The sequence below is a fragment of the Chiroxiphia lanceolata genome, chromosome 1, assembly GCF_009829145.1.
Source record: "Chiroxiphia lanceolata isolate bChiLan1 chromosome 1, bChiLan1.pri, whole genome shotgun sequence".
Lineage (NCBI taxonomy): Eukaryota > Metazoa > Chordata > Aves > Passeriformes > Pipridae > Chiroxiphia > Chiroxiphia lanceolata.
In genome coordinates this window covers 31,644,463-31,655,650 of record NC_045637.1, presented here as the reverse complement: position 1 = coordinate 31,655,650, position 11,188 = coordinate 31,644,463, and the positions used below count along the sequence as shown (strand labels likewise).

Below are 11,188 nucleotides of genomic sequence, written 5' to 3'. Positions count from 1 at the left end.
AGAAAGCTTTCCTGAAGAGTACTGAACTGGAGGGCTTTCCTAGAGATCAGTGACACATAAGGAAATTCAAAACTTCACAAGAGTTAGCTGTGAGTGGTGTGTAAAGAAAGTAGGCAACCTGGCATGAGCTGGAGAAGAAAGGAGAAGGCAGATGAAGAAGGGAAGGAATTAGGATGTTCTACAAATTCAGAAAGTATTTGGAAAATCTTGAGAGTTTCTGTACTCTCAGAAGAACACTCAGAAGAACATCCTTTTATTCCACTATATTGTCTGTGCATGTCCTTATGCTTTTACAGCTTCTTATTAAGTCAATGGACTTCTAAATATTGACGTAGAAATATATATATTTATATAATTCAAAGGTAAATGATAGCCTTTGTTTTCAAATTGCTTGGGCATAATATCATAAATATTGTTTATAGCACTATTTCTTTGAAAGTCATCCCATCAGCTTCTGCCTAGTCTTACTGTAGTTTAATCAAGCTTCCTTGAAATCTATTTTAAAATAATGTTTTTATTAATGGTCTATTAATAGGTTATCATTTAAAATAAATATAAATGATTAAAAAGTAAGACAAAGCTGAAACAATTGTTTTGAAAAATGTTTCATTTATTGCATTCCTTGTGGCTATTTAAGTCAGAAATTATATAGCTAGAGGGTAAATTGCAAATACAGTAGTCTGTTTTATCATTATGATGAAAAACATACCAAAATTTGAAATATAAATTAATCTCTTCATGGGACCTTTGACTTCTGATGCAAAAGCTGGTTTTGAAACAGATGTTTCTTCAAAGCTCTACAATATAGCAAATGCATGTGATATTTAAGTGATATATTGTCACTGCACCTTCATCATTTTGTTCAGGGACTGAGAGACTAGATGCAGACTCTTCAGTGCACCAAGGAAACTGCTCAGTATGCACAGGTTTGAGTCACATGATTCCCATTAATTTTAATGGGAGTTACATGGATAAATCTGTGTGCTGAAAGTCATGAGAAGTTAATTCAACTGAATTTACTGTTCCCAACTTTGCTCTCTGAACCTTTATGCCTGGCTACCTGCACCTCTCCAAAGAACCTGGCAGAAAGAAGAGAATGGAGAAGTATAAAGTGATTAAACCAAAGGCATTCAGAATTTAAGAGGTCTATGGTATGTGTTCAAAGTAGGAAATAAGTAATCAATATCAAATAGGAGCAAATGTAATTTTGAAATTATAGTCTCCCTAAAACCTCCTTTGAAAACATAATCTCCTTAATCATAGTGTTCTGGAAACAATACATAACTTATTTTTTAATTGTGTAAAAAATATATATTCTTATTGAAGTTTGACACTGCAGTGAAGTATATCAAATGGACTCTCATTGTTACAATAAAAATAGAAGTTGTACTTAGAGTTTAATTTAAGTTTATAAAAATACTTGCTGGATTTCTGAGAATTTCAAACTGAAATTAATTCAAGATGAACCCATTTGGTATGCCTAAATAGTGTGAGGGAAGGAAAAAACAAAAAACAAACAAAGAAATGCTTATGACCATAATTAGGACATATGAAAAAATTAAGATATATGAAAAGAATTGGTTAAGTGCTTAGCTTTGGATTCAGTTCCTGCCACCCTCACCTCTATAGAAATCAGTGGAACTAAACTTGGTTATGAATAAAAGCAGGTTATAGTATGAAAAAAATATCAAAATATTTTTTTATTTTATGTCTTAGCCTATTGACTTAAACTGAACATCTAATACACTTTGAGAGTTGTTCAGCACTGCCAAATATACTATCCAAGTGCGCTTTTTTGGCAGCTTGTATTTATTGGATAGGTAGCTATTTGAGTTGATTAGCTACAAACATTTCATGAAAAAGAAATAGTTGCTCATTCACTATGAATACATGTAGTTTTCTTCACCACTTGCTGACTGAGCTTCGCTTGTGGTCTGATGGATGAAGTCATATCAGTGGTTCATATTCTCGTTTTAATTTACGACATTGGGAGGAGTAAGAGCAACAATCTGCTACAGTTTGCCCTTGCTCTGTTGCCCTGCTCTTGAGGACAGAGGGTAGAGAATCCCTCTAGGATTTAGTCACCAGCAGACTCTCTTGGAGAGTTAGGAAAGGAGGAGACAGCAATGATATCCAATACACTGAATACAAACAGCTGGCAAACATGTTAAGAACTGGTGCCAAGTCACGTGAGTAAACCTGAACCTAGATCAGAACTTAGCAGAGACTGAGGAATGGGCTGGCTTTTTAAATATCTCTCCCCGAGCAACGTATAGAAATGGAGCTCATCAGAGCTTTTTCCTGAATTTTTAATCCAGTAGAACTGAATGTGAACTTGTGGAGAACTCTTTGACTGCTGGGCATCTCCAAGAAGTCAAAATTACAAGTGACATAACTTTTTACTGGAGCAGTTAAAAGATCATGGTCCTGATTTTCATACTAACACTGGGACCATAACTGTTTTACTGGTTTCTTTTCCAGCTCACTAATATTCCCAGGTAGTGTTCTGATCTGGAATATAGTTAGAACATGGTCATGGCCTGGAAGTAATGAGAAGGAAGTAGAGAATTACTTGGCCCCCAGCACCTAGCTAATGAGTTCATCCTTCCAAAAACCTTTCTCTTTACAGGGGGAAATTTAGTTTTATTATTACCCCTTTTGCTTCTTCAGGAAGGGCTCCCATTTCAACTCTTCTGGCTGTCCTCCATGCTTCTTAAAAGTAATAATTACAGATCTAGTTCTCCTCTGAATACCACCTGAGTGTAAATAGCTTGAAACATACATTGTTTTCTTGAGATACCATCTGATATTTGACACAACAGCATAGAGTATCATTACTTCACATGAAAGGTTATTGAAAACAAGTGGCAGAGACCTGAGGACACAAGTGCTATGAACTCGGAAAAAATACCAGTTACATAGATTTAGAGGCATGGGCACCATCACAGTAACAACCACAGTGAAAGAATTATTGCAATTCACATTTGAAGAAAGAGCATACTCACAAATACACATATATACATATATATACATACAGTAGATTGCATCAGACATGTAGGAGAAACCCAAACTTATCAAACTCTAGAGCCCTTTAATGCCGTGTGAAAAATGTGGCTCGGTATAAAGTTCGTCCTCACTGTGTGCCAAAAACCCACAGTTCCTTAGAAAAGCTATCTTCATTTCTGTATTTTCAGAGAATTCCTTTCAGATAAATATTTAATAGTACAGACTTTGCTATAATTAACAGATTAAAACGTGCAGAACTTGCTGAGGGAGATTTCATAGAATAAGATCAAATAATAGAAAATATCAATGCGCGTCATGCATACATGTGTTTAATTCAGGACCTGTTGAAGGAAAGGGATACGTAGGGAACAAAACAAGGTATCCTTGATATTTAGCAATACATTTGCTCTCAGAAGGGTGCTTTGAAGCTATTAGAATTAACCCTTAACACAAAATAAGATTTTGCAAGTAGTGGGAGCTCTGAAAATGTGTATATACACATTTTGTAATAAAGTTTGGGAAGATGGTACATAACTTGTAGCAAACATGAAGAAGCAACCTGAGTATAAAAAGAATTCAAAGGTACAAACAGTTGAGTATCAGCAAAAAAATGCAGATTACAAAGATTAAAAAGAACTGGGAAGAGGAGATTACAAGAAAGAACATGATTTAACCTGTGTTGTTGTACCACAGAATACTCCGACCTGATCAATCGTGGTTGGATTTTTAACAGACCAATTTTTATAAATTACTCAAAACAGCTCTTCTAAAGTGAGGACATTTTAGCACAAAGTCTGTCTACCAGTTCCTCCTTTCGCTTTCCCTGCCTAGTGGAAAGTGCTGCATGCCTCCTCTCCAGACCTACAGCAACAACTTGCAAATGTTTATGCACAGGCAGTCGGATACTGTAACTGGGATTGTTAAAATGGAAAAACTTAGCTTATGTGGCAGTTGATATGGTATCCAGCTACTGCACAAGCAAGTCATTAGCACTGTGTTTTAACAAAATGAGATTGTAATTAGGTGCCTTTGATTCTAAAGACAGAATGAGTTGCACATTTCTGGCTGCCGTTCCCAAAGCATGACATCAGAGTAATCAGCCATAGACTGTCATTCTCTGCTCACCCCACATTTTTACTCCATTAGTAACTCACAACTAATCCCTGGGCAAGATGAGATTCTCAGTCATCAGTGAGCAATAAATATATCTGCTAGGGTTGATAAGATTTCTCAGACACGTATAGTACTTTTTGTTTTGTTCCTGTTTTTCGATTTCACAAGCTGTCTCTGTGTGGGGGTGGGGTCTGGATCACTGTTGACTTGAGGCTGCTTTGCCTCAGTAGGAATTAACAGTGTTCCTTTGTACTGGTTGTCTTGAATGGAATAGGACCATCAGAATAAGTTTCTTTCTCTCCAGGGAAGATTGTCTGGAGTATCCCATGAACCCCAACTCCCACTAATTGCAGACAAATAGAGGAACTCACTTTCCTACCCTGGGGCATGGCTGGTGTAGCCCAGCTGAGGGACTGGGAAATCCTACAGTCCTGCAGTTTAGTTTAGTTACCTGTACTCTTTCTCCTGGGATCTGAGCACAGTCTTGCTGACCCATTTGCTACACCAAGAAGTCTGCTTAGAACAGTTACAGAATGGGAATCTGGAACTACACATCTCAAAATGGAGATTAATGACTACATTCACCAGCTATTCCCCAAAATATGTGGTTACCAGAGGACATCACAAATGATGTGTGAAATGAGACACCTTTGCAGATTGGCAGTGCACAAAGAGGATAAAGAGAATGACATGTAATTATTACTGTGCTATTAGCTGTGATATTCAACTTACACAAAGACAGAAAAGTCCAATAAATCCAAAAGCCTTAGAATTACTTAAAAAGGAATAAACTGCTTGGAAACTTTGTTCTGACAAATTTCACCAGAACCTTCTTCTGGAAGGGAAAAGGGTCCAAAGAAAGAAAGGGAGAAATTTTAAATTAGTCTCCTCCTTTTAAAGTTCACCGCCTTCTTTTTCTTTACTTGGAAAAATGCAAACACCTTTCTTGCACATTAACCAAATTCGTTAAATACTGGGTAGTGGGAAGGAGGGAAGCTATGACACCAGTAAAGTTTTGGGAGGACTGTGGATGTACCTCTGTCTGTCAACATATCAGACGCAGTGCTGTCACTTTTACAGACAGAAATGAATACAAGGTGTTCCATGCCAAAGTGTGGATTAAGATTTAGAATTTAATTTTATGAATTTTGGTTTTGTGGCAAATTACAAAAAATACATTACCCAACCTGAGAGCTAAACAATTAGCAAACCATCTTAAAAACAACTGAAGAAAGTGCATACACCAGTGTCTGCCATTAATTCTGTAAACTTCCCAGAGGTGGTTTCAACAAATTCAGAAAGCCCTTACACATTTTAAGATAGACATGTCAGGCAAATCAGAATCCCTCCGATTCTGAAACATGAACAGTATTATTTATATATTAAATATTTTGAAGTGGTGAAATAAAGTTACATGTGCAAGAAAATTGAAGAATATTAATCCTGAGTGTTTTGTCTGCTTCGTGGTCTACAGATTTTTTTCACCTGTCCATGGGATGTTTATCTTCTCTTTGTTTAATCAATAAATACATAATGAAAGTTTGTAAATACTGCATGATAACTTTATTAAGAAAATAAAAGATCTGCTACATAGCATCAATGTACACAATTTCAACTAAGAGCTGGCCAGCAAATCACCAAAAGATACATTAAAAAGAAATTTAATATTGAATTGTTTCTAATGGTATCTAGCAGGCATCAGTAGTAGGCCCAATGGTAGTCAGTATTCCCAGCAGTGATCCAGAGGTACAAATGCAAATTGCCATGCTAAGGATCTGAAGATGACAGAAAGATTACTCGGCTAGTACATAATTATGAGACCAAGGAAGAGGAGATCTCTTTACAAGCTAGACCCAACGCAAAAATGAGCATTTTAGAAGAGATGAATGCAGTTAAACATAATACAAATGGAATTCACCCCCCAAAAAAGGGGGTACAGTGATTTGGAATGCCTTGACTCTGCAAGGATTTATGGGCCGTAGTGGACCAACATGAGCTCCCACTGTGAAGTTGCATGAACAGAGCTAACATAATCCTTGAATCCTGATGCAACAGTTGGAATAATTCCCACAGATCTGCTGTCCATGTTTTAATGAGAATGGTGGGAAAAAAATGGAGAGTTCACAAAATTGCATTTAAAATTAATTTGAGAGCAGAAGAAAATTATTTGCTGTGAAAAGATAAACTCGATCTCTCCTCAAAAAGGAGGGCTGAGTATGACTTGATTAAAGTTTATAGATCATGGGAGAAAACCTTCATATGCAGACTCTTTATTCTGAAGGGAGAATAATGTAACAACCATCCCCCAAAATAAAAAAAAACCAAAACATTCTGGAAGTTGAACACTGAAAAATCAAGAATAAAACACTTTTCTACTAATGAAAACGAATGTTGAAATAAATTCCCCGAAAACAATGAATTCTGCCTATTGGCATATTTTCAAATCATGGTACCAGTTAAAATTTCACCATAAATTATCTTTTCCTTAGTTAAATAACAATTTTATTGGACTTGACACCAAATAAATGAAATTGATAAAATTTAAGGGTCTTCAACATGCCCACAAACTAGCTGAGGTTGGATTTCAGAAATCCAAAAGAGAATAGAAAAAGGAAGAAATAAAATAGTGAGAAATGAGAATGATCTCTTCAAAATTACATTGTCTGAAGATCTGTGGCCTGATTTGGGGCTTTTGTTATAATTCTATGTGAAGATCTCTGGCTCAAGACCATATGCTCTACTGTGATATGTATTGCATAACTATGGAAAATGTCTTTATGTAGGTATTTTTCATTCACATAAAATTGTCTGTAAGAATTTATATCCCAGCTGGTATGATGTTATACAGAAACAATATCATGTGTTGTTCTGCAAGCTGTGCATATGTTTGGTTTCTGAGGCCAAAAATCAGGATGTGGTTTGAAGAAAAGTGGGAGGAGTCAAGTAGTAAAAGTGTTATACCATATGACAACTTCAAAAAAAAAAATAAAAAGAGCATATCAGTTGGGAAAATATATAACAGAAGCAGAGACTGCCTCTACTGCAATAACTCGTGATCTGCTGTGCACATGTGCACATTCACATACCACTGAAGTTTTAAAAGAATAGTTTTGCAACCTGTTGTTTACATAGTCTGAGTGTCCATAACCATGCAGCAAAGCCACTTTTTTCTGATGTAATCTCACATATTGTACCAGTATAAATCCCTCTGAATTTTAGTGTATTAGAGGTAAACCAAATTATTAAGACTACAAAATGGCTTCCATGTCTAGGACAGGAGACAAAGTGGTCATTTCACACTACAGAGGGGTACATTTGTAGGCCTGCTGTTGATTTAGAGTGGCTCCTGAGCAATTCTCTGCTAGTCACCTTAGTGGATTTTAAAGGTCTCAGAATGATAGGACTCATGATTTGGAAAGCGACCAGCCTGTAAATGGTTTAACATACCTGTTCCTTAGGTGAGTCATGTATCTCCTTAAGTCTGAAAATGTTTTACTGCTGGTCCTAATATGACCAACTGGAAACATTTTTTGGTCACTAAATTAACATACATACTAGGTCTCCTGAGTATTTAACTTGGGCTACAGATTCACAGTGGAGTGAAATTAAACAGCTTCAATCTCAGTAAGTACACATAATACACAAATTTTAAAAAAAAAAAAGTAAATAGCTTCAAAAGCAGTTTATATATGTCTACTCTTGATATATAAACCAGTTGAAATAGTAGGAAATATAGCCTTCTTGGGGAAATCACTGCATTTGTAGTTCCCTATCTGTTTTCTTCATTAATTTTTTGAAGTGTGTTGAAATTTTCAGGCTCCATATGGACGCATTTAGTCAAATATTATTTGTATTTTCTACATATTTTCTATTATGTTCAATCAAGTTTTCAGTAATTGTTTTTTTAATTTGTTGGGTTTTGACTGTATGATTAGTGAAAATAAATAAGTAATCACCAGATGGAATGAAATTGTGATTCTTGAACTTATGCAAGTACTGCAATTAAAGTAACTTTAAATAACAACATACACAAATTAGTCATTTTCACAACTAAAACATAAGCCCAAGAGATGCCCCTATATATTTAAACCACTCTGAGTTTAATTAAAGACAGATAACAAATGAAAGATTATTATCAAAGGTTAATCTCTATTTTAATCTTTTATTTACCAACAAGTATAACACATCTGTTTTTATCATATAGTAATTAAGGTTTCTTATTTTGCAGTAGAGCAAAATCCCTTTGGTGGCATCTTGTGAGAGTGTGTCAGTGATATGACAAGCATTTCATGAACATGCTCTTCAGTCTGTGAGCTGGCACCTACCACTGGCAAAACTGCAGGTAACAGACACTATTGTCACTTCACTGATAATCTAAAAAGAAAAATTCCTAATTTGCATTCCTAATTTTGATGTTCTGATAAAACATTTTAGTTCTGGATTTGACTGGTTAATCGTCTGTCCTACCCTAAATGCTGAAAGTTTTAAACCGGAATCAAATTATTGGGTTTTATGTCTCCAGTATTATAAACAGGGACAGGCCAGAATATATTTCAAGACTGGTTGCAGGAGCATAAAGCTACACTCTGAGTCAAGCCTAGGATGTAGCTTAGGATATGTGAGAAGAGAAATCTTCTTCACAGTCCCCTTGCACAGCTTTGTGGTGACAACCAGCCACTCACCTTGCTGGCACATCCTTTCACACATCCTAGGACAGCCCTTGGATCTGGAGATGTCACACATCTTAGGACAGCCCTTAGACTTCCTGTTTCTAAAACACACAGGGTAAGCAATCCAGGCTGTTGGCAGACCCAACAGCACAGTCTTAAACAAGGCTAAAGGCTGGCAATGTGGAGCAGGAGCCAGGAGACACACCATCCTGAGCATACTCCTTGCCTCTTGTCAAAGTAGACATGATCAGTACTGCCAGTATAATCTGTGGAAAGACTGTTTGCTTGTTGCATTTTACATTTATATAGGTTTTCTACAAATTCCACTAATTTCCTTTCCTGTAGCATGTACAGCCATATGGCAAGAGTTCTGCCACCAAAATTCTCTACAAGACATTCACAACCATCCAAGTCTTTTTTTTTTTCTACCTTGTTCTTTCAAGACATACTAATGAAATCAGCCTGCTTATCTAATGGGAAAGCTATAGCATTTAAAATGTTAGCTAGACAATGATGTCCCTGAAAGTTTAGTGGTTGAAATACAAAACATGGGCCATGCTAATGCCAAGTACATTTTTGCGAGGATAACAGAATTCTGATGATAATGGGATCTTCTAAAGAAGGCTTTTTTATTCACGACAACCTTAATTTCTATAAATCTCCAGAGATCTGCATGCTTCAGAGATGATGCCAAAAATCAGTCTATTAAACAGCTTAAATAAAAAAAAAGCAAAACCAAAAAACGCCCCACTTAAACTTTGGCTACAGTGCCTTAGGGAACCCATTCTTTCAGGATCTGCAGCCGAAACTTTTATTTTAAAATAAAAGGTCCAACAGGCAATTTTACATACACTATGAAACACTTTTCTCTTGCTGTGAAACTTCTAGAGACTGCACAACACTAGACAGAATTGGGCATTATTATCTTCTATTTGCAGATACGGCAACTAAGACAGATTAACTGCCCAAAACACTTCTGCAGTAGCAGCAAAGAACAGCCCCTGGAATGATTCTTTCAAGCAACCCTAAACACTGTGTCTAACAACTCTCCCTGAACTCTGACTGAAGATTTTCTTCACTGTGAAATGACTTTTTTTTTTCCAAGTTCCAATATTTTTTTAAGAAAATTAAACAATTTCTCTAGAATTTTGGTTTAATGTTATCCTTATTATTTCTGAGATCTTCTTGTAGTTTGGAAAAATAGTAACTTTCCAGGCTACTTGAATAACCTTGATGTCTTAGTGTTTCCTCGGTGAATGGAAAAAAAAGTCGTTACTTGTGCTCCCCCTTAACATCTACATTTCCACACTTGGTACGTAGATTCTTAAAGATGAAAATAAATTTCTGGAAACTGTACTAATTGTCAATAAATTCAAGGGTGTGATTCAGGAAAACATGTATAAAACAGGAAAGGAAAAAAAAAAAAACAAAACAAAGCCCAGTGCAATATTAGAACACATAGTTAAACATCTGTCTATTTTCATAACCAAAAGGATATATAAATACTGACTTCGAAGTGTGATAAAACAGTAAATTCATTGTATGAATCAATAATTTTCCTTAAAAAATAGTCTGAAGTCCTAAAGAATTAAAAGATATTCTCCTTCAGTTTATAACAACCTTAAGGAGGATCAAAGATTTGTCTTGCAAGCTCTGACCGTCCCTTTAAGCTATCATTCATTGTAAGGAATGACAGAAACATTCCATCTTCCAGGTTCCTCTGGTAGGACAAATTCAGATAACACAATGAAATAGAATTTAAACAAATTTAAAACAGTTAGATTTTTCTGCCGCAAACCATGTCCCATTTCTTTTAGAGCTTTTGGAAGCCTTAATGGCTTATAGCAGCGGGCAACAAAGAGTGACCTCTGAACAGTGGGTTCTGGGATTTAGACACGTAAATAATTTTTTCTCTTCAAACTTGAAAATGAAGGCTAGAGTTTGCTCTGCCACCACTCATGGGGCTTTGTCTGATGACACGATGTTGAAGCTTTGAGCAAAATGGAAATGTCAGTTGCCAGAAGCATAACTGTGAGCCAATCCTGGTAAGTGAGGTCTCTCATCCTGTTGCAGGTCACCATCTCCCTTCTGTACCTTGCCTGGTGGCAGGGACTGCTTCAACGCTGTGTTAGTGCTCTGACAAATCTCGAGCTGGCAAAGCGACTTGGAAGGTTTGTTCACATGATTACAGGTAAGAGAAGCTTTGAAGTACACAGGCTGTTAAATTCCAGTGAATACGTTATTGCATAGTTTAGAAAGAGCTCCTTACCCCATGGTTCACAATTACTGTGTCCATTTCAGCATTAAAAAGATACCTAGGAAAAGAAAACATGTGTTTAAGTAAAAAAAAAAATCAGAATACAGCTCTTAGACTGAATAATTAGTACCATTTTATGTTA

General features: G+C 36.1%; 1 long non-coding RNA gene across 1 annotated transcript in view; it reads right to left on the bottom strand.

Annotated features, from left to right (window-relative positions):
* Nucleotides 1-589: 589 nt before the first annotated feature.
* LOC116793740 overlaps nt 590-11,188 on the bottom strand; it is a 36,498-nt gene continuing 25,899 nt past the window's right edge. The window contains exon 3 of the long non-coding RNA XR_004359579.1: nt 590-11,104. This is a non-coding gene — a long non-coding RNA (uncharacterized LOC116793740). The remainder of the gene's footprint in view (nt 11,105-11,188) is intronic.